The 24,685-nt window shown below is 37.1% G+C and overlaps 1 protein-coding gene and 1 long non-coding RNA gene across 6 annotated transcripts in view; both read left to right on the forward strand.

Annotated features, from left to right (window-relative positions):
- The window catches only part of LOC123746062 (longitudinals lacking protein, isoforms H/M/V), a 142,035-nt gene that overhangs the window by 90,176 nt on the left and 27,174 nt on the right, over positions 1-24,685 (forward strand). The window lies entirely within an intron of this gene.
- Positions 13,904-19,995, forward strand: LOC138357406 (uncharacterized). The gene is made up of 2 exons (XR_011225010.1): positions 13,904-19,054; positions 19,411-19,995. It is a non-coding gene; the product is annotated as an uncharacterized lncRNA (long non-coding RNA).

Consider the following 24,685-nt stretch of genomic DNA (forward strand, 5'->3'; position numbering starts at 1 on the left):
CTGCCACACAAGCATTATCTTGACATGATTTCAGAGCTTAGTGTCCCCGAGGCCCGGTCCTCGACCAGGCCTTCTTTTTGTTACCCTCAGGAAGCAGCCTGTAGCAGCTGTTTAACTACCAGGTACCTATTTACTGCTAAGTAACAGGGGCATCAGGGTGAAAGAAACTCTGCCCATTTGTTTCCGCCTCCACGGGGGATCAAACTCGGAACCTCAGGACTACGAATTCGAAGCGCTGTCCACTCAGCTGTCAGGCCCCAACACACCACCTCAGTTGGGCAAATCTGGTTTTTCTCCGATGGTGATGGAGGGTTGTGATGTTACCTCCACAAAAAAGCATGGGAAAATCTGCTTTACACCGACACACAAACACTCATACACAACATGCTTGCAAACACTAGCTAATGAAATATGCAGATTAACATTGACAAAAGTAAAACAAACTGATATCTAAATGTTTTGTTTTTATTTATATAGCATTAAAAATTAGACATTAAATGCCAGTTAATACACAAGCGCCCTGAAAAACTCTTTACTCCAGGGTACAGTCCTTATACTACTGGCCTTTCTCACACTTAGAAAGAAAACAACATGTAAGGGATCTGGGAATAATGATGTATGATGTTATAACATTTAGTGAACATAACCAAGCAAATATTGCATCAGCCATCAGCAACACTGCAATGCTCAGACAATGGAAATTATTTGTTCTGTCCTGCCTTGAGCCCTGCTTGGTATGTGCTTTTCCCTCTCAGAGTAGGAGAGATTTCAGAAGAATTGGGAATTCAGAGAACATACATGGTACACAGACATGCTAAGCACCTAAATTATTGTGACTGTCAAGGTTCTCAAAATGTACTCTCTAGAAAGAATATGAGAGGTATCACATAATATATATGTAAGATAAAGGAAGACCAATTCCTAAATTTACACAGTAAAATGACAACATACTGGAGCAAATGATATGATAGGAAAGCAAAATAGACCAAGTAAGGATTAGTGGAACTCCCAGAAACCACACGCTGCAAAATGCACTCATCAGTCTCATGACGGGTATTTGTGTACCAACACATTCAGGAAGCAATACTAATAAGAGAAGTCAATTTCCTTTTGATTTTTTTGTACAAAAGCAGAAAAGAAGTCTTCGGTTTAAAATGTATAATTTTATATTATTATATGAAGAAGTCCTGGGTACTGTTGAAAATAGATTGTGGTAAACTACTAATATATTGCAGATGAGGGAGGAGAGGAAGATTAGTAAAATTATAAACTAAACTATAAATATAATAGTGAGAGAGTTGCAGAACTTCATTTTGTCAGAAATATTGGATGAATATTAGACTTACAGGGAAGAATATATAATAAATTTAATGTCTTCTGCAACATGTAATCTACATCAACAGGAGTAAAACAGTTCATTCTGAGGAGGAAATATTTAATCAAAAGATTAAAAAATACTTATTTTAAATAAAAATTTAGCTCGATAATCTCAAACGTACTGTATAGAATGGGTCAGTCACTTTGACTGGTATGGTAGAGCGACGGTCTCGCTTCATGCAGGTCGGCGTTCAATCCCGACCGTCCAAGTGGTTGGGCACCATTCCTTCCCCCCCGTCCCATCCCAAATCCTGATCCTGACCCCTTCCAAGTGCTATAAAGTTCTAATGGCTTAGCGCTTTCCTGATAATAAAAAAATGTATAGAATGGGGTATCAATTTTTTCTCTCCAAAATATAGATTATCATAAAAGTACTGTACATAGTAGAAATTAATACAGTCCAGTGTTCATAAATTTCATAAAATGATTAGTTTTAGATTTGTGAATAATCTGGAAAAAAGTTCCATCATTATTACCTGAAACATGCAAGTACAGTAGATACAGGTAGCTATAGATAATGTAAAACAAAACAACAAATTCATCAATGTCTATTAACATTCACACACAAAAAGTACTTTTATTGTATCCAGTAAATTACAATCCAGAATCCAAGTGAAAATAAATCATTATTTCTTCGTAATTACTTCAACATACTGTATTACTATAGCAATTTAGACTTTAATTAGCCTAATAAGATTATTAATGATTATTATAAACATACTGCATTGCAGTCAGCAATTAATTCCAGTACTCTATTGGGAAATATCATGACTTTCACCAATAATCAACCAAGTCAGAATTCATTGTTTAATATGACGATTCAACTCCATTAACAAATGATACACAAAGTTAGTTAGTTCAATGTTAAAAAAAAATTATTTTTGCAATGGACTTATTATTGGTATATTACACATTACCATTGTTCTCATTTCAAAAACCCTCATCACCATGATCTATGTTTGAATTTATAACCTTAAAAATGAACACAAGTTTTGCTCCTTTCTCTATTACGTGCCGAATTCCTTAGCTTGGTATGAAAAAGTTTATAGGAGGAGAAAACCCATTCAACACCAGAAGAGGGAGCTTACTGCTGAGAGAAGTTGCTTTATTCCAGAAAGTATATCACCTGTCAATAGCATGTGATTTCCACCAGTCAATATTTGACATTCTCTTGTCACAGCCTCATTGGATTTGAATGCTTGGAAAGGTTGGCAATATTGCTTGTAGCTTTATTCTGATAGAAGTACCCTTCCCTTATTCTTATCATTAATAATGCTCTGTTTCCTACTGTATTGTTGTATTCCATTCTTCACTGAGTCCTTGTGATAACATGGTTGTACCTTGCATTCATTTTAGGTACTTTTCAGTAATTTCCGAGGCACCTCCTCAATATTTTCCGTATATCAACTGCTTCAGCAATTGTGCATTTGTCACTTTGTACTTTGTCAGGTTTTTTTTAACTATTGACTCAAGTTGAGCCAACAGCCCTTCTGCAGATCATTTATATACATGGTTGGCTGCCTTGTGCCTGACTAGCATCTACCTTATTTCTATCACCTTCACATATTTCATTAAGCTGAGCTAATTGCAAATGTAAACCTTCAGACAGTCTGATGGTGTTCCATCTGACATCTTGGAGCAAAATGGGGCACTAACCTTCCTGACAATATGTTGTTAAAGCAAAGTGATTGATTATTTCTGAACAATTTATCCATATAAACCATATACTCTCTAACATTTTAACATTTTCAATTTCCAAGTCATGTGCCAAAAGATTTAGGATTTGTGCAGAACTTCCATATGTTTATAAGACACAAATCACCTACTCCTCCTAGTTTCATTTGCATTTTAGTAACATTGGTTGCATTGCCAGTCACAACACTGCCAACATTTCAAAACGTTTTTTATTGAAGACTGCTAGTTCAGCAAGATATTATATTTAGCTGTACGGGCTTCATCAGAAGTATCTACTGTCTAAGCTCACTTATCAGGATATAAATGGAAAGGACCTCTCACTGGGCTAAGCAGATTTCTTACAGAGGAAGTCCAAAAATTACAATTTTCATAATATTTTGTACCCCAAACAACATAATGTGAACTTCCATGCTATAAATCAAAATTTATAGTTTAAAGAGAAACTAAAGCTTAACTTTTGTTGTAGTTTGTCTTTTTGTTTGATACTGTAGATCTTGAAATTTCTAATTCTTGAAAATTTATGTAACCTAATCTCCGGATATGGCAAAGTTTTGCCAGAATTATCTGTGTGTGATTTTGGCCGGATAACCAAATATCCAGTTTAGTGGAGTCCAGACACGCAAGCTTAAGCAGTACTGTGTCAGCTAAATATATGCCCCTTGATGTTGCCAACGTAACACACACACCATAGGTTTATTGTGTACTGTATGTTAGACCACTCAAGTGCAAAGCATAATTTCATCTTTAACATCACTAGCACATTTTGTGTATTCTTTTTCATGAATTATAGGAAGATACTTGTCTGAAATTTCAATTCTTGTTGGTGGAAGAAATCCGGGCCTCATTTTATCTTCCTTTTTCCGCAACTGGGATGTTCTACAAGACTTAAATGGAGAGTTTGTTGCAAACAAATTTGTGTGCCAACTTTTTCATCAAACTAAGCCTTTTCAGCAGCAATCATTCTAATTATATATCTGCCCAATGTTGACTGTTCTTTTTTATATAATTACTACTATTGGAGGAAGAATCTGGTAGTGATCTTTTAGTTGTGGTTTTGCTAGTGATGCGGATGTTGATACAGAACGTACACTCTCTGAAGGCAATGGAATTTGTTAATGTAGGCTCTGATGAAGAAGATATGCTCTCTGAAAATGGTGAAGCATATGAAGTCATTCCTCAGATTGGAAACATTTTATTTTTCTCAAAAGCAAAAGCTATATTAATATTTTCGGTGTTTTGCTTGAGCTGTAGTAATCTATAATTTTGTGAACAAACTATTATCTGCTATCTTATTTGGCATGTTTGAATCATGGTTTGATTTTCATTCATGATGGGAAAATGTGGTAAAAAACTATGGGAACAAATCAGGTAATAAGTTTCTAATTAGAGAAGTTAGAAAACACTTTAGAAAAATTGACTTGGATCATCAGTTATCTCTTCCTGAATCTTGCACTTGCAGTAGGCATTTATCTCTGCTTTTTAAGTTTTGCTACAATACCTTTTAGTTCTATCTGGTACTGCTTGCACCTTGGTCTCCATTCCTTGCCTGACTTCTAGTGCACATTTCCCCCTCATTAGCACCCAGGCCACAAAGGAGACCCCAGTTACAATTGCAGAGGAGCCACTCACCAAGGGCCTTCCCCTGTGCAGAGTGAATTAGAGCAGAAAGTCCTGGTTCAGAGACTCCTGCACTCCAGTGTACCACAAAACTGCTCCACAAAACAAACAAGGTCACCAATTTGAGGTTCAGTCTTAAGCTGCCAAATATTTGTGGGGATTAGGCTACGTCCTCCGGATTATACAAATATTCTAGCAATGGGTCACATCGTCTGCATCGTTGTGGGAGTCATCCTCACTCTGGCAGTGTCAGACCTCATCGCTCAGGACCTGGGCACACAACCAGGTTACCTCTCTGCTCCCGATGTAGCCTAGTATCTCAATTTCAGCAGAGAGCTTCACATACATCAATATATAAAGAATTTTTTTTATTGTGTTACTACCACAACTGAGGTATTAAATGTGTAGCTGTATTCAACTTTAGAATCTGGCAAGTAACTAGAGAACTAAAGAACAGCAACACACTGGCATATAAAATGTAACATTTAATAATTTAATAAACATTGTTCATGGGGAAGAATTTCAGTTTTCCCCAACCATTCACAGGAAAACTATCACTTTTGTTTTATTTATCTTCAATCAATAATCATGTGAAGTTAGTAAAATATTGGTAACTATTAATGCATTCTATCTTCCAGTCCATCATTTGGACAGGACAGAGAAACACTTACCCTGTATTGTGTACTGTATAAAATATAATGCAAGTATTTACTGCATACTTTTAATGGATTGCATTTACTGGACTATATTTGAATTGTACATAAACTATTGATAAGTTCCTCACAGAAGGCTAATTAAAAAATAGGTACTATATAGAAACACTGCCTGAGTGGATTTGGAGCTTTTTACCCGAGTGGCGAAGGATGAGGACAGTTATGTTAGCAGAAAGGCTGTAACCATGGAAGGATGTCACTGGTGAGGTCCAACAAAGAACAGTATGCATTCTGGCCTTGTAATATGTTGACGATGACATATCAACATACAGTAATAATGTTAGAGCCTGATATAAAGTTCACTGTAAGGCAGAAAGTAATTTAAAAAAACAAATCCTCTCTCTTTTCATTGCTTAAAATATATGCACATTATTTAAAATTGGGAATATAGAACACAGTAATATATAAAGATGCACTTCAAATATGAGGAGGGCATTTCAAATATGAACGAGATTCATGTGAACGAGACGACTATTTTAAAATTTCAGTACAGAACTCAAATTATACAACTACCACGGTGCATGCACTACATTTCTTAAAATAAAAACAACACATGAAATGGGAACATAACACAACATGGAATACATTTATCAACTCTCCAGATTAACTACTATTCTCATGTGACAATGAAAAGACTGAGGCAAATGCCTCAACATTGAGGCAGACCCTCCACTCACACTTCTGTCTGTTACTTGCTTCAGCTCTCCTTTAAGGGTGAAGGTGCTGCAGTGATATGCTACACCAAAATACACAGGAAATCTACTTTACAAATAATGTAGAAATAAAATTCTCTTATACACAACTCGACAAGCATACAAAACGCTGAAATTAAGTACAGTACTGTAATGAAAATTAACGTTTACAAAAATAAAGCAATTAACAAATAATAAAACTAACATTTAGATTAATAAAAGTAAAAGCTAGGCATTACATACCAGTCTTTTGACTGGTATGATGAGTTTACCTTTCATCACACACCTTTTGAGTACAGTCCTGTTAACCCTCTCTTTCAGAACAAACATCGTTAGTCCTTTATTTGCAGAAAGTGTTTGTCACTGTTCATTTATATCCATGTACAGTATGCTAAAGTAACCCGAGTCAAGATAACTAGATCTTGACTCTGCTTTTTGAGCTACCCACATGGTAAGCTTCAAACCTAAGTTACCACACCAGGCAATTAGATTCACAAGCACCTACTGGATGCCAGGATCAGAATATGGCCTTCCCCACAAAAGAGGCATAGAGAAGTCTGGGAGCACCAGACTCAGAAGGATCTGATGGAAACCCCACCAGAAAAGTAGGACAAAAAATTAAGCAACTGCATAAACATAAACTTATCATGAGCAAGTGACCAGATCTGAAAGAATGTGCACCTAAGCTCAGCATTCCACTTCAACTGATTTTTATGGCATCTCTATGTACAGGAGTCATAGCAGATGTGTGGAAAAAGGCTAGCATAGTTCCAGTCTACAAAAGTGGCAGCAGGGAAGACTCCTTCAATTATTGACCTGTATCATTGACAAGTGTAATAGTCAAAATATTGGACAAAATAATTAAAACTAAATGGGTAGAACACCTGGAGAAAAACTATTATAATAATAGACATACAGTATGGTTTTCAATTTGGAAGATCATGTGTAACGAATTTACAGTTTCTATGATCAAGCCACAGAGATTTTACAGGAAAGGAATGGTTGGGTTCACTGCATCTATCTGGACCTAAAAAAAAAAAAAAAGGCTTTAGACAGAGTTCCACTTAAGAGGTTGTTCTGGAAACTGGAACATATTGGAGGGGTGACACGTAAGCTTCTTGAGCAGTTTCAAAGTACACTACTGTACTGTATATAATGAAGCAAACAAAAAATATTGGTTAAGGTTTTTGTTATAATTAAAATTTGTTGGCTTAGTCTTCAATAAATTGTCATGAATGAATTTAATCTATAGACATAATTTATAAAATTACTGACAGCTGTATTTGTGAATTGCATATACAGTATAGTAGTTCTTAAAAAATAATGCTATTGGGAAAGTGCTCGTTGATTCAAGCAGTTTTTTTTTTTTACATGGGCTTAAAGCTTACCCTTCCCATAGTTCTTGTTAAGCCTTACCCTACTGGTTTTCCTTGGAACAAAACCCTGCTAATCAGTTTACAACCAGGTCCCCATTTGCTGCAGGGTGAACAGTTAGGGATTGGCACTAGTCAATCCTACCTGGGTAGGGCTCAAACCCAGATGAAGCTTCTAGTTATTTTAATAACTACAATATTTCTATAATATCCTGCTATGATGTAATTTGTGTTTACATAAAATACATACTAAACATGCAGGCGATGAGTCACAATAACGTGGCTGAAGTATGTTGACCAGACCACACACTAGAAATTGAAGGGACGACGACGTTTCGGTCCGTCCTGGACCATTCTCAAGTCGACGTTTCTGGTCCGTCCTGGACCATTCTCGACTTGAGAATGGTCCAGGACGGACCGAAACGTCGTCGTCCCTTCAATTTCTAGTGTGTGGTCTGGTCAACATATTAAACATGAGTTACACAGAAAGAGCACATAAAGTTAGCATGAGGTACTGACCTGTACCTTATTGCCATGTCAAAAGAGATAGCAGTACTTTCTTTCAAGTAGCCATAATGATTAACAGTTTCTAATTATTTAATTACTATATAGCATCTATCTAAGACTATTTTTTTTTTTTTTTTAATACTGTACATGTTTAATGCGAGTTACAGTATTTATATTTTACATGACTGGATGACAAAGAATCATGACGGCAACAGGTTGTATAGTAGAGATGACTTGAGTATGGTTTATGTAAACGTCTCGGTGCTCCAGAGGTCTCAGCTCTTGGGGGGAAGGGGGGGTCTTCTTAGGAAGAGTGGCGTTCTTAAGCTGTTTCTTGAATCTCTGCTGTAAGGACACAAGCGAAGTTGTAAGCCTCGACTACGAACTCATGAGACCCATCCTTTACTTCCTTACTTATAGTATAGATATGTTACTTTAAAACAGGGATTTAGAATCAATATGCATTTATTTATAAACACTTCAAACATGAGAGTAACCATGTGGTGCCTGTACTGTCACAAATGAGAAAAGGAAAAGTTTCCCAAGTTCTGTGTTGTCTTTGCTCGTTAATCTGAATGATAAGGGCCCACATCCATTTGAGTTAGCCGAATTTCTTGTGAGGAATGTGCATAATTGAATAAATTTGCAATTTCTGGGAGAGCCCTGTGGTAGCTCCCTGTACCTGTCTTACTGAGATTGCTCCATTCTACTTGCCATGCCAGTGGCATGAGTTTGTTTGGTCAATTAGGGACTAGCATGAGAACCTGGCCTCCCAGGTGCCTCAAGAGCACCTGCACTTGAGGTGCAGACAGCAACTCGTATTACACCATTTCACCGGAAAAGCATTCAGAAAGTCGGTGAAGCCTTATAGACAATTGCTGGGTTCACAGGATTCAGTCACAAAACTGCTAATCAACCAGTGAGTACCAAATGCTGCCATCAGGTGGCCCAGATCTTGGTTTAGCATCCACTATCAACTCGGTTCTGCAGCAGATAAATTGCCACAACAAACTGATGCAGGCTGATAAACATGGAAGGGGAGGGAGGAAGGGAGACAGGTGGCCAACAGGACTCTACCAGAAAGAGGCATTCGATTGCATTCAAAGCTGGGTTTCTGGGGGATCCCCATGGTGGTTCCCTGTAGCCAAATAACCATAGAGAAAATTAGAGGGACTTAATAGAGAGGAGAGGCAGCAGGCATTAAGTCAAAGTAAAGACCAATGGTCAGGAAACATGACCCAAGGCAACACAGGACCAAAGAGGATCAGGGACATTGACTAAATGCTTGGCTACCATGAACCCTGTTAGTTTGGAACCTGAATATCCTCAGAGGACAAATTAGGAAAGACCACCAGGAGAGTAGCATACTTGTAAATATCACGGTCCTGGTTACAGACCACAGGTTGGTTAGTCTTCATGACACTGAGGACAAAGTGAGAAATATGAGCCTTGGAACAGGGGACCAAGGAGACTAGATGAACACTGTGTTCACAGAAGCTGAGTTGGTGGTATGCAGGTAGCGATGAATTGCCACCACTGGACAAAACAAATTATTCACCCCTGCCCAGCCAATCGAGCATCAATAACTACAGAACACCTCTGAGAACACACTAACTCGTTTTTCCCCAGAAAACTAGGAAATGGTTGTAAAAGAAGAAAACCCCCATCAGGGCCAAAAGAGCAGACACCCCCCCACTTCCAAAGAATAGCATGAAGCACACCAACCTGACAACCAGAGGCAACATCCACTAAGAACACCACCTTAAAAAAGGAATCTCAGACTGAAGGGGTAAATGGGAACTTGGAGGAGGAGAGAAAATCAAGGACCCTGTCCAATGACCGAGATGACTTGGAAGAAACATGAAGGAAAGAAATTCTTAACACAACCTGTGGAACAGAACCGCAGAAAAATCGATGTTAATAGCTAACGGCAGCAGCCGTGCCAGTGTGCACCATAAGAGGCGACAGTATTAGGTATGAGATGCTGTTGAAGAAACAACCACGATACCACATGAACCGAAACTGAAGGAAGATGCTGGAGACACAGAAAGAGGTGAACATGAAGGGCCCAAGACATTTCAACATCCCTACACATTAAGGAGCATAATTGGCCAGCCTCAGTGTTCAAACGTTAAATTGATAAACACCTCCAAAGGATACCTGATCAACCAAGCTGTGATTCATATGTTGGGCTGTGTGCAGCAGTGCCCAACAGCCTGGTTGACCAGACCACCAACTAGGAGGCCTGGTCAGAGACTGGGCTGTGGGGACATTGATCCCCAGAATTACTGTAAGGTAGCCACAAAGAAGATAGGTTGCCGTGGTGATGCACGGAAATATTGTGGTGACATCACGATTCACAAGTGTTCCTGGAGCAATAGTCCTGGGGTGGTATTTGCTGCAAAGATATTTTTAAACATTTCAGGACCTCTAATTTGTGTTTCTCAATTTTTTTCAGTGATATTATTCAATAATGTGTCATTTGATAAATTTATATAATAAAAAATTTGAGCATTGGAATGCTCAAATATATTCATGACCCTAATATGCACACAATATTTTGTATTATTAGAACAATAAATCGCGTACCCAATATCCTGATTTTGCTTTTATTACACTGTATTAAAGTACTGTATACAGTACGATATATATAAATTTAAATTTTATGCACTACTGTAGTATGAACAGTAGTGCATAAAGTTTTATGCACAAATAACTTAAATAACTTTAAATTTTATGCACTACTGAGCAACTGGGTTGTTCTGGTGGGTAATTACTGAAGTGTAGTTACAGGATTTGAGCTCCGCTCATAGTGTCCCGTCTTCCCAGTACTCTGTCGTATGATGCTTTGAAACTACTGATGGTTTTGGCTGCCACCACCATCTCACTTAGCATGTTCCAACCATCTACTATTCTGTTTGCAAAAGAAAATGTTATAATGTTTTTTTGGCACCTTTGTTTCCTTAGCTTGAATCTGTGTCCTCTTGTTCGTAATGTTGCTGGTTTCAGGAATTCCTCCTTGTCAATTTGGTTGATTCCTGAATGTATTTGGAAGTGGTGATCATGTCACCTCGTTTTCTTCTATCTTCTAGTTTTGGCATGTTTAATATCTCTAGTCTCTCCTCGTAACTCTTGTTTTTCAGTTTCGGAACCATTTTGTAGCATGCCTTTGCACCTTTTCCAGTTTCTTTTATGTGTTTCTTGAGATTTGGGCAATATACAACTGCTGAATATTTCAATTTTGGTCGCACAAAAGTCATGAAGTTTTTTTAGTATTTCACCATCCATATACTGTAATTAAAAGCAAGTCTGAAGTTGGAAAGTAACGCATACTCTCTTCTCACAATGTTCTTTGTGTTCCTCTGGCGACAAATTACTATCCAAAACCACCCCTAGGTCTCGTTCCTCATTAGAGTTCTGAAATTTTTTTCCACATAATTTGTAAGTTGTGTGTGGTCTATTTTCTCCGATTCCACATTCCATAACAAGGCATTTATTCACATTGAGTTCCATCTGCCACTTGACCCTCCAACCACTTATTTTATCTAGAGTGATTTGAAGGGCATTACAGTCATCTGCCTTTCCTATCTTCCCCAGTATCTTAGCATCATCCACAAACATGTTCATATAATTCTATGTTCCTTCTGGTAGATCATTTATGTAAACGATGAACATTACTGGTGCAAAAATTGAACCCTATGGTACTTCACTAGTAACACTCCTCCCGTCAAATACATTGTCTCGTGAGTACTGCCCTCATTTGTCTGTCAGTTAGAAACATTTTCATCCATGTCAGAAGTCTCCCAGTCTCTCCAGCATGTTCCAGTTTTCAGAACATGTTGGAGGAGCATGTTGTTCCAGCAAACATGCTGGAACAACTGTTTCCAAGGTGTAATAATCTCGTAGCCAACTATCAGTGTTCATCCAAGCCCTGAAAGATTTGCAAGAAATTTTAACAACACACATTGTATATCTTATATTTTCTTTGTATTTCTATGATTTTACATTTTTATTTTTTGGGGGAATTGCATTTGTGAATTGAGCTGTCTATAATGTTGTTGTTATCATGGAACATATAGAACGTATGTATGCACAGATATATTCATGTAACTAATATGCGTACAATATTATATTGAACCATAAAACATGCATTCCATTCAGCTGGGCTGTATGTTTTATAATAAAACATGCAGTTTCTGCTGATTTTCCACTGTATACTGTATACAAATTATATATAACTATTGTATCTACTGTATTTGTATGCACTATTACAAACCATTAAGACTTTTAGTGAATGTTATAATCTCGGAACCAGTGATCAGTTGGCCTAGCTCTGTATATTTTGTACGACTTTCCAACTACATGTGTTGAATATATAATATGTTCTTTGTTTTTTGTTTTATATTTTTACCATGATTTTTCAAGTACAATGTTGCATTGTGCTGTCAGTAATATTATTTGTATCGCAGAATGTGTAGAATGTTGGTGTGCTGAGATATATTTGTGTCATTAATATGAGTTCAGTGTTATATTCTTTGAACAATAAAACATCCTGTTTTTGCCATTATTACACTTTATACAACAGCTTCTTGAATATTTCACCATCCATGTAATTGAAAGCAATTCTGAAGTTGGAAAGCACAGCGTATGTTTTTTTTACGCAAAGTCCTCAGTGTGTTCCTCTGATGCCAGTCTACTATCTACTACCCCCTGTTATATATACAGTACAACTATTTACATTTTTGTGCACCATAATAACGACCCACTAATCTATTTTGGTGGCTCCAAACAGTATAGTTACACACACTAGTCAGCTGAAGACACCACCTGACTCGGGAAAATGCCTCCCAATATTACTACGGACATCACTAACTCTAGCCACAACGCTTCTATTATCAGAATCCTGGTCGCTAAATTCTGAATATGGATAATTTTCCACAAGTTTATTTTCTAAAGGAACATGAGATCTAGTTTCATAATACATAGATGCACAAAACTGCAGCTCTGCTGTGGTTGTCTTCCTTGAGCTGTGAACATTGAAACCAGCATCATTGGATAAACTGATATCTGAACTTTGTACACAAGTTTATATCATAGTCGGGATCGTCTATACTATCGTCAGTAAATAATCACATGTACTTATTTGTTTCATTAAGTGATGCTGTGGGCACATGTTGCATGGCTGTGCTGTGAGCTGTTGCTGCATGTGCTGCTCAATGTTGCCTTCTCAGCACAGACTCTCTCTCACCCAGGATGGGTACCCATGCTTTTTTTTGTTTTTAATGCCTAAAACAGTTTACTGGAGGCCTGAAGAAGCAGATGTGTGCCCAGTGTAAATGTGGGACTTTTAAATGTTTTGCAGTATGTACTTTAATCCTTTAAGCTGCTAAGGGGTCCTGAGGAGATTTACACCCCTGTGCGCAAGAAAAAAAATAATAAAATAATTTTTCGTCTTCTAAAACTAAAAATGTTAATTTGTGTTCCCTGAACAGGGGGGGGGGAGGGGAATCGTAGGTGGCATTTTGGGCATAATAGGCTGAGGAAGTCTGGCAAAATATGGGCGTTGACAGAGCAGTCATCAGAGGCGGTCAGCATTACCCAAGCTGTCAGGTGGGAGTTGCCACAAAAATATTATTACCTAATTATTTCAATGTGTCTGATTGATTTTTTCTTATTTTTTTTTGCAGTAATATTATTCAATAGTGTGTAGTGTGATAGATTTATATAATAAAATGTGTGAATCATCGCTATACTCAAAAGTATGGTGTTCATATTAGTGATCAATTATTACGTTCATAAAACAATAAACAAATAGTTTTGCTGTTATTACACTATATACACACATTATATATAAGTATCTACACGTTTTGTTCACAACAACTATGGTGAAACTCATATGCAATGATATGCCACTAATTGGCTCCCGGAACTGAAGGACAAGAGCTACGAGGAGATTTTAGAGGCATTAAATATGCAAAAACTAGAAGATAGAAGAAAAAGAGGTGATATGATCACTACGTTCAAAATAGTAACAGGAATCGATAAAATTGATAGGGAAGAATTCCTGAGACCCGGAACTTCAAGAACAAGAGGTCATAGATTTAAACTAATGAAACAAAGCTGCTGGAGAAATATAAGAAAATTCACTTTTGTAAACAGAGTGGTAGATGGTTAAAACAAGTTAGCTGAGAAGGTGGTGGAGGCCAAAACCATCAGTAATTTCAAAGCGTTATATGACTAAGAGTGCTGGGAACACGGGACACCACGAGTGTAGGTCTCATCCTGTAACTACACTTAGGTAATTACACTTAAGTAATTAAAAGAAGTTTAGTGGGGGTGTGCACTGAACAACAGCTACTAGAAAACTGATGCATCCATTACACGTACAGGGTATTTAGATTTGAACCCTGAAAATTTGGTTGACTACCGAGCACAAACACAGTGTTCGAGTGCCGAATTGTTGAAGCTGGGAGCCATTCGAGTACCGAGGTTCCTCTGTATATATAATACCAATTATTATTTTAATTTGAATGAAGGAAAAGGAAATTTTGTTTATACAAGGTAATTGGGACTGGGAAGCCAGTGAGATGGTACATGAAAGCAAACCAGCAAAATTGTTAGAGGATAGGAGGAATGAAGGGCAAGGAAGGAGGGAAAATGTTCATAAAAATGGTGTATACTGGAGTTAAATGCTGTTATACGGTTTAATATGCCAGATATTGTTGCACTAGAAGATAAAATTTCAAATGAGGTGGTATTCTAGAGGGCTATGCTAGTTGGGAGACATGACAGAAAAATTAGAAACGGTAGAAAGGGCCATGTAATAATCATGAGAGATTATAGTAAGAGCAGATAGATAAATCATGTTTGGTGATGGTAATTTCAATTTGAAATCAATAAACAGGGAAGCCTATTAAGCAAAGACAGAGAATATCTGAGCTGGCCAGTTTGTTAACCTTATCCTTGAGTATTTCATGTATCAACATACTTAACAGGTCACAAGAATGAGAGAATGGGATGCTCAATCATTGTTAGATTTGGTATTTATCAGGAAGGAAGAAGAGATATTTGATATTCAGTACCTTCCTCCAGTGGGCAAGAGTGACTCTGTCCTATGTCCTCTTGGAAATGAAATATGCAGTGTGTTGTGATTTAGAAAACATTGGAGCAAGGGAAATAGTGGAAAAAACCAGTGCTTAATATAGTGAAACAACAATTTCTGGGTGATCCCTGGTGGCTCACATGGTGGTGACCCAGTAAGGTCGTGACTGTGTCACATCAGCCATGAAGTTCTAGAGGTATACCGGGGACTGGAGCCAGACTCCGACCCCTCCTCACAGAGGCATAGGGAGCAGTGGTATTTATTTTTGCCACCTCACCAGAGAAGGCAACTATAATGTCAGCGAGTTCATACAAATTACTGTTGGATTCAAAAAAGTAGCAAGCCTCAAACCCTGCTGAAAGAACTTCCCCTCACCTATATAAAACAATTGAATTATCATGGAACTAGTGTGAGCTAATTTGCCTCACTTAACCCACTCACTGGGGAGGGGGGGTAGCTTACCACCTGCCGGGGCCTGAGCTCCCAGTTCTAGTGCAGTAGGGAAGTTGCCACTCTTCTGTTCTGGCTCCGGTATTTTGTTATTTAGCTAAGTGGTAAGGTGTTTGCCTTTGGTGACTTTTTCTTAGACTGCAGTGTATTATGAACCACGTCTTAAATTAAGTGTGCTTGTACCCGCATGTGCTCAAGGTTTCCTTTCCTGAGTGCTACCTAGTGCTGCCCTTGCACTGACAGAGTTCTCTTCACTGAAGTGTTTGTGGGGGTTGCTCCCTTAGATGTCCTCCTTGCCTGAGGTGACCCTTGCCTTGGCTGAATCAATGGTTCTTGCTCTATTGTCTTTGCCCTGGTCAGGAGGAGATTGGTTGGTAGGGCATAATGGTGGTTTACATCCTCAACATTGTCCAGGTCTTGTTGAAGTGCATGACAATCTTCCCTAGTAGCTTGGCATCATAAGCAAACATGTTCATATAATTCTGAATTCCTTCATTGTATAGACAATGAACATTACTGTGCTAGAACTGAACTCTGGTACTCCATTGGTAGTCCAGTCTGATAAATTGCCTTTGATTATTGTTCTCATCTTTGTCAGAAAAATTTGTCATACATGCCAGAAGTTGCCATGTCACCAAATCAGTGCTCAAAAACCATACTGGCTGTTTATTATATAATTTCTCTCCAGGTGTTCTGCCCATGTGGTTATAATAATTTTTCTAATGTTTTGACTACTTTTCCTGTCATCGATACAGGTCTAAAATTAAGATGATCTTCCCTTCTATCACTTTTGTAGATTGGAACTATGGTAGCTTTTTCCATATGTTTACCAAGATTCCTGTACACAAAGATGACTGAAAAATCAATTGAAGTGGAGTGCTGAGCTCATTCTCTCAGAACCCAATAAACTCCATCTGGGCCGACTGCTTTGTTCCTACTTAACTCCGTCATAATTTTTTTCGATTTCATCATGAGACACCTCAGTGTACTCTGTTGTTCTTAAATTCGAACTGTGTATGGTTTTCTGAAAACTTAATTTTCCACAGACACATTTTGGAACTTTTCATTTAGTGTTTCACCTATTTCTTTCTCATTCTTTATGAATATGTTCCCTCATTTTCAACCTATGAATTTTTGCTTTTATCTGCAATTTATTTTTTATGAATTTATAGATTAGGCCTGGTTCTGTTTTACATTTGTCTGCTATCTCTTTCGCAAAATTTCTTTCTGCCTCTCTTCTCACTTTTGTGTAGTTTCTTGCTTCTTTGTAATGCAGGTATGTTCAAGTGTTTGGCATCTTCCTATATTAATTAAAAAAATTTCTTTTTTTTTATCTGATCCTCTCTCAATTTCTGTTGAACCACTCCTATTTTCTATTTCTATATCTCTGTATTGGTATACATTTTTTGTGCCTTCTTCATACATCTCACAAAACTTGGCATTCATCTCATTTACTTCTTGCCTAACATCATCTTTCCAATCAAGTTCATGAAACAACTTGCTAAGTTCACCATAGTGTTCTCTTGAAATCATCATCTTCAACTGCTTCATTTTCCCTGTTCTCTTCTAGATTATAAAGCATTGCTTATTTTATTTCCAAAAGGATATGGTCACTTATTCAAGGGAGGAAGGTACTAAATGTCAAATTGGTCTTCTTCTTTCCTGGCGAATATCAAATCCAGCATTGAAGGAACATCTGCTTCCCTCATTATCTTGGCTTGCTTAACATGTTGATGTGTGAATGTCCCCAGAATGAAGTTTATGAAGCTGACAGTCCAAAAATTCTCTGTTCTTGCTTCATAGGCCTCTCAGTCTCTCAAGTTAAAGTCTCCAAATACCAACAATTGGAATTTATCTTTTTCTGCTCTTACCATAATATCTATCATGAATGTTATGAAGCCTTCTCATTTGTTGTTCATGTGTTGCTCGTGGATTGTTGGCATTTAGGATTATCAGTTTGTCATCCTGATTACAAATCTCCAGTGCCATTATGTCAACTCGTGAGTTTTCAATTATTAATTATTTTACCTTTAGGTGTTCTTTCACCAGCATGACAATGCCTTCACCTTTCCTAATTTTTCTGTCCAGCCCCTCTGGAATACGACCTCATTTAAAATATTATCTTCAAGTTTCATTGCTGTTAATGCAACTGTATCTGACTGTAGTACAGTATATCATTTAGCTCCAGTATTTCTTTATCTCCATCTATGTTAGTACTTACAGTACTCTACTGTATACAGTATATGATTTTCAGGAACATGTTCCCTCTCTCTTTGTTCCTTACTCTACCTCTCTCTAATGATTTTGTTGGTTTGGTTTTTTGTATCATTTTACATGTTTCCCAATCCTTATCTCCTTGTAGAAAAAAGAATTGATTTCTTCCTCATTCCAACTCTCATTTAAGTGTTTTTCAATAATGATGTTCAGTTTCAGCTTTTCTGTCTTTCTGTGAAAGATCTCATCTTAATGACCATATTTTCCCATTCTCATCTCTTTGGAATTTCCTAACATTCCCAAGTACTGTACTTCTTGCCTCTGTTTAGCTACATTTAGGGTGATTCTTAAGGGCTCATCTTTTCCTTTCTTGAACCTACCAATTCTTTTGTAGTTACAGACATTCTCTTCAGTTGTAAGATCTTCCACTAGCCCAAAAACTTTATTGGTGGCTCTTTCTGACCTAGATGTTAATTCCTTTTCTTCTCAATCGAAAATTACGAGGGTCTTATTTTGATCAACCATGTTTTGCACCTTTAGGTTTGATGCCAGTTCTAGTTTGATATCTTCCCTTTTCTGGTTGCTGCAGTTTCTGGCTTCCTTAGCCACTTCTCATATTTCTTTCTCTTTGGCCAATTGTGTATAGGTAAGTTGGAAATCTGTGTGTGTGTTGCTACACTGTAGTGTATCTTGAACTCCTCAAATTACTCTTAAAACCTGTTAGGATATGAGTATTGGTGTGAAGTGCAGTGTTTTGTATATTTTATTAATGTTTTATCAAACTATATCTTTGTTGAAACTGGATATTTTGTGTATAATAGAATTATGAAAAAGTTATTTTGGTAATTTTTCATATGTGCAATGTTTGTAGATAATTAAATTTTAGTCCTCTCTTTGTTTCCTCATAAGAATTAAGTAGGGGTTAGTGGTATTAGAAGACAAGCATTGCTTTGCCATGGTTTTGATGACGACAGGACAGGATCCCGGACTGAAATGCCCATTTTCTCTTATAGGGGCCACGGTCAAGATGCAGTAACCCAGGACAGAGTGAGTCGCTGGGACAGACTGTGGCCCGGGCTATCCAAAGCGCTCATGTGTGCCCCATCTGTGGCCACCTTGCTCGTCAGAAGAAAGACCTCAAGAAGCACTTGCGCATCCATACTGGAGAAAAACCTTATGCCTGCCCGTGGTGCTCCTATCGTTCCACTCAGAACAGCAACTTGAGGACACATATCAGAAGAGTTCACACACAGCCCCTCCTTCCTGTTGAGCAGCAACAACCAGTGACAAACCAAGGAGATGGGAACAGAACTGGTACATCTTGCCCTACTCTTTTTGTGGATTGATTGGAAAAGAAATTGTTGGAATTATGATATAAATAAAAATCATATACATTAACAGCACAGTGAAACTCCCACTGTTATTGGACCTTGTCTTCCCAAGACTGATATTTTACAGTTTCTTGACAGCTGGTATCTTTGGTACTAAAAAAGATTATCTTAAATGTGGCCTTTCCCACATATAGGAAGTAATATTGGCCACAGTGAATAACAAAAGGGAAAAAATATTTTCGATGTGATAGAAACTTATCTGTTGTTATGGTGTAGAAGAGATCTCAATGTATGGAAAATTGATCATAATGACCAGTATGCCATATTTCTCTTCCTTAGGGCACACGGGTTGTCTCCAGAACAAGGCACCCAACAAGTCAATATGTTAGGGTGTATAATCTGCCAGAAGAGATGTTGGTTCAAGGTAGTGACGATGGACTGAAGCTTTTTTGTGATCAGTGCAGCTACAAGGCTCGTGACAGTACCAACCTCCGGCGACACAAGAGGATTCATACCGGAGAAAAGCCCTATGGCTGTTCATATTGTAACTATCGTTCAACCCAAAGCAACAACGTTAAAGCCCATATCAAAAGATTGCATCCAGATATTGTTTATCAAATTAATGCCAGACAAGGAAACACTGAAAACTTGTAAATGATGTATAGGGTGGGTTGAAAGAATAAGAACCAAAGCCCAGTGTGTGTGTGTGTACATGTGTGAGTGCTTACAATATAGAATGTTGTGTATTTTGTTCCCATTTTAAAACAAAAATATAGTACAGTACTCCATTTTTAATTTTGCCTGTCTGTTTGGTTATATTATTGTTTTAATCAGTTGTACTGAATAATGTTACATTTAGTTGAAAGGTTTTATTCAAGAGTAAATAATTTTGTTTAACATATGACAATAAAATATGAACTGACATCTTTTGTTATCTAACCTTATACTGTAAGCTAATATATCTTTTGATTTACATATTTTACCTATAATTTAAGTAATCAACTGACCTGATGTATTTGAGAGCATATTTATAGTACTGTACTTGGAAATGAAGAGGTTAGCAAACAAATTTATTTTGTGAAATATGACTTCACAAATTTTAGTGGTAAGTCAGTGATTGGTACTGTATTTGTGTAAGCTAAATAACACTTAAAATCCAGTTGATTAATTCTTTTTAGTCTTGGGGGAGTGCAGGAATACTACTAATTAATAGTGGGTAGAAGTTCCATTTAAATGTACAGTATTAAGTTTCATCTTTTCCAACGACTCAGACTTTGATATTTAGATTTTTGCCATCTTTTTTTATGTAACTGGTCACATGAGTTTTTGTGTAATAACATCTATCGCAAGTCTTTAGGCAAAAAAAATTAGTCATCTTAAAATCATCTTGAGTCCTATTCAAATATTTTAGGAAAATGTTCATGCTGTTAAAATTTATAAAAAGTCAGTGCTTTAATACGAAAGTTAAGGGGGGGGTCCAGTACTTATCTATCAGTTATCATCCGTGATAACGCATGGAGCTCATCCATTTGTTGGTAAAGCTTTGCCTTCTCTTCTCTTGTAGGGTTCGGAGGTTGTGGATGCGCAAGGGGTGGCTAGGAAGTTGAGCCACTACATTTGCCAGCACTGCGGCTATGTGGCTCGGGACAAGACCAATCTGCGCAAGCACTTATACACTCACACTGGTGAAAAACCTTATGCTTGCATGTATTGCTTTTATAAAACAACTCAGAATAGTAATTTACGAACTCATATAAAGAGACACCATCAGCAATATATTGCGCGAGATGAGAAGTTTGTGGAACAGTTTAGCGGAGGTATGTAAATAATTAATGGTGAGTGAGAAACCAGTGGTAGGGAGTGATATACTGTATAAACAATGGTGATATTGAACTGTGGAAAATTTTTCTTGAGATAAAGTACTTAAAAATAAATACCCGATAGATACTTGCTGGGAGATACAGTATGCCCAGGATAAATTAATTATATTGTGAATATATTACACTGTAAATATGAACAGTAAATGTGGGTTCTTCTAGGATTTTTTTTTTAAAGAGTTGTAGGTTGAAATATGTGATAGACATTTTAGTAAGATGGAGTTATGAATTGCAATGCTTTGAAGAGGCTGAATGTGTAGAAAAGAATGAGCATATGATTTATTTCAGTATTTAATGGGTGTAAAGAGCTGTGGCTAAATGAAAGAAGATTTAGCTGACAGTCATCAGGAATTATTGTGAAGATGTCTGGCAGTTATACTAGCCTCTGCATTTTGGAAAGGTTCTGAATGAGCCTAACAGCTTTAAACTTTGGAACTGCTTTATAAATACTCTGTAGTTAGGTGTCTCAAAGTAATGTATATTAGTTTCAGCATTTATAAGAATCATCCCCTTAAAATATGTGATGTGCAGTTGTCATGTACTAAATTTAAAAATACATTTCAACCAGTGCAAATTAGTGAATTTTCATTCGTCCTGCATTAAATAATTATACATTATTTAACTTACCTGAATTTACCCGAAAGCCATCATCGCTCTAATGCCCTTCTAAAGGCTGGCAGCTTCTTGATGGTCCCCCTTCCCAAAATGTTCCTGCATATAAAACATTTAACGTGGAAAAATAGTTTAATGGTGTTACGTCATGTTACTAGAGGCTTTGTATCATTCTCTGTGATTAGGATTAAAACCAAATCCACTTTAAAATATAAGTAATACTTATGTGAAAGTGTCTTATTTTGTAAAAATGGCTTACATAATTGATTCAACTGTTTTGTTCTGTCGTAGATGTTTTTGACATGGTTAATTTATTTTATTGATTCTTGTATTAATTTTTATTCTTAAGAAAAGAGATTTTAAAAGCAAAAAAATTTCAGTGATTGCATTATGATAGCTTAGTATTGTAATTACAGTTTTCTCATTCTGATTTTGCTTTTCACTTAATTTCTTGTCAAACTTTCATGTGCAATTTTATTTTTGCAGCTTTTTGTCACATATCTCTGATCAGGCTTGTGGAATCTTTTTTTTTTTTCTGTTTGCCTTTTGGCATATATTTTTACCAAAATTCTCTGTATAGTTCTCTGTATAGATTAATGTTAAGGAAATTATTAAATGTGATTTAATTCCATAAACCAACAAAATTTTAAATGTAAAGGGAGTCTTGTTCTACAAACGAGTTATTTTCTGAAAGTGCTTGTAAAGCATTTGTTCTGAATGCAAAGTGAAATTTTCCATAGGTAACTACCAAAGTGTAATTACCTAAGTGCAGTTACAGGATGAGAGCTACGCTCGTGGTGTCCCGTCTTCCCAGTACTCTTGATCATAAAACGCTTTGAAATTACTGACGGTTTTGGCCTCCCACCTTCTCACCTAGCTTCTTCCAATGGTCTTCCACTCCATCAATACAATTCCCTGAAATTTGCAAAAGTGAATTTTCTTATATTTTTTCGGCAGCTTTGTTTAGTTAGTTCAAATCTATGGCCTCTTGTTCTTAAAGAGATCATAGTGCAATGACCTTGAATGTGCAATGCTATTAATGGGGGATGCTTCCCAGACCACCAAAAACCATCACAAAACCAATAATTTAGGGAATTATATTATACAAAACACAACATATTATTTACTTTGAATGATGGAGTTATCATGCTTGTCAAAGTTGGCTGATTTTGAGGCGTGAAGAGATCTTGTTGCTGGAGGAGATGGTGGAAGATGGCATTGCATTGGTGGTGGAGGGTGGTGATGCTTTGTCATTTTCATTAATATTAAACACATGATGAGCACTAGTTTCCATTTCCAATAATTTTGGACAATTTTGGAACAAATTCAGCTGCTCCCTTCTCACCTGCACTAGCAGCCTCGCCACTCACTTTGTTGTGTAAATTTATCTACCCTTACATCTATCAAACAACCCATGATTGACCACAAATGTTTCATCACTTAGTTTCACCTATTTTCTTCTTTAAATCATCAAAATGACTTCTTGCTCTCTCCTGTATGAACACCAGGCTGATTGGATTTTGACGACGATTCTGGTCCTCAATGCACAATGTTAACAACTTTTCCACCTCACAAATTAAATGTGATCTTTTCCTTATTGTTATTGATGTCAGCAGTATTTAACCCTTCATATGCTCTAAAACTTGTATTTTGTCCACTAAGTTGGTTGCAATTTTAAGTGGTTTCACCATAGAGGTTTGCAATCTGTGTTATCTTCTCACCCCTCTCAAGAGTGCTTAATAATGTCCAGGTTCATCTCCAAAGTACTGGATTGCCTTTTCCTTAGCGCTTGTGCATTATCAATCAACACACCTACTCTTCCTATCAAATATTGTTAATAATATTTTCCTTGATAAATTCCAAAGAAAGCACAAAGTCTGGGATGCTCTCGGACGTAGGTTTGAATCCTCGTCACGGCCCTTGTGGATTTGTTCAAGCACAACGTTGACTTTGCTAGGCACGAGAAAACTGTTGACTGAGCATGGGTCTCAACAGATACAGGTCACATGATGATTCGTCAATGTATTTTAAAACTTACTTAGCCTAACCCGACCAAACCTAATCTTGCCAAAAGAAACCTAACCCAACCCAACCGAGCCTAACACAGCATAATCTAAGATTATAACCCAGTACAGCCTCACCAAACGATGTATACACTTTCGACAATCGGAAAATAAGTTGTCGAAAAGTATTGTGTACTTCACGTTCCCTAGTGGGCCGTGCAGATATCTTTGTGCAATACTCCACCGTGTGGCTGCCGCGCAGACATTTTATCATGTGCTATTCGTGATACTCTGGCAGGTTTTGTGAGTGATTTTATGCCTGACAAGAGACCTTAAGAGGATGTTTGTATGGACAAATATTTGTAAAACGAGTGTTTATAAAAAGAGGACACCCGGTACATAATTTCCAAATTAATACATAGTTTTTCTGCATCTTTAAGTTTGTAGGGATGCACTGCATCAACATTTCCTTGCAGACTTCAATCACTTCTTTATATCTGGATTTCTGGGACAATTTCTTTAAATATTTAATGTGATTTCAGACATGTGTAATATAGGCCAAGCCCGAGTATCTTTTGCTTATTCTTTGTCCTAATTATGTCTCCACCAAACCCAAATTTGGCAGTAAAGATTGCAGTTGCATCACTTAACATGCTCAGCAGAATAGTTTTAGTTTTTAGTGCTGCTGCAACTATTTTTCATATACAACAAGTTTAATGTTGTAGCACATCTCATTGGGTGAATAATTAGACACGTATACTTGTCCTTACAGTAGATATAAAGCAGCAGTTGTGTAAACGTTTACACAAGAATTTTCTGTGTTGTTCAAGTTAACTTCAAGATTCATAGTAACCCTATGATAATGCAAATTTACACCTAGTCTCATGGTGTAGTAGTGATGGTGTGGATGATTAACTAGTACAGTATGCAGTGGTGCTTGTTATGCATGATGCTGTTAAGAAGTACTGTATAGTTTATTGTATGGGGGACATTATATTGTTTAGCTTTTGGTTCCCTTGTTTCCAAATCATTTTTCGTTCAATGCCTCCCTACCTTGTTAAAGTGGGAAACTGGATAATAAAGATGCATTTGTTATGATACTTCCCCATGAGGTGCTTCTTT

This window comes from Procambarus clarkii, chromosome 78 (assembly GCF_040958095.1).
Source record: "Procambarus clarkii isolate CNS0578487 chromosome 78, FALCON_Pclarkii_2.0, whole genome shotgun sequence".
Lineage (NCBI taxonomy): Eukaryota > Metazoa > Arthropoda > Malacostraca > Decapoda > Cambaridae > Procambarus > Procambarus clarkii.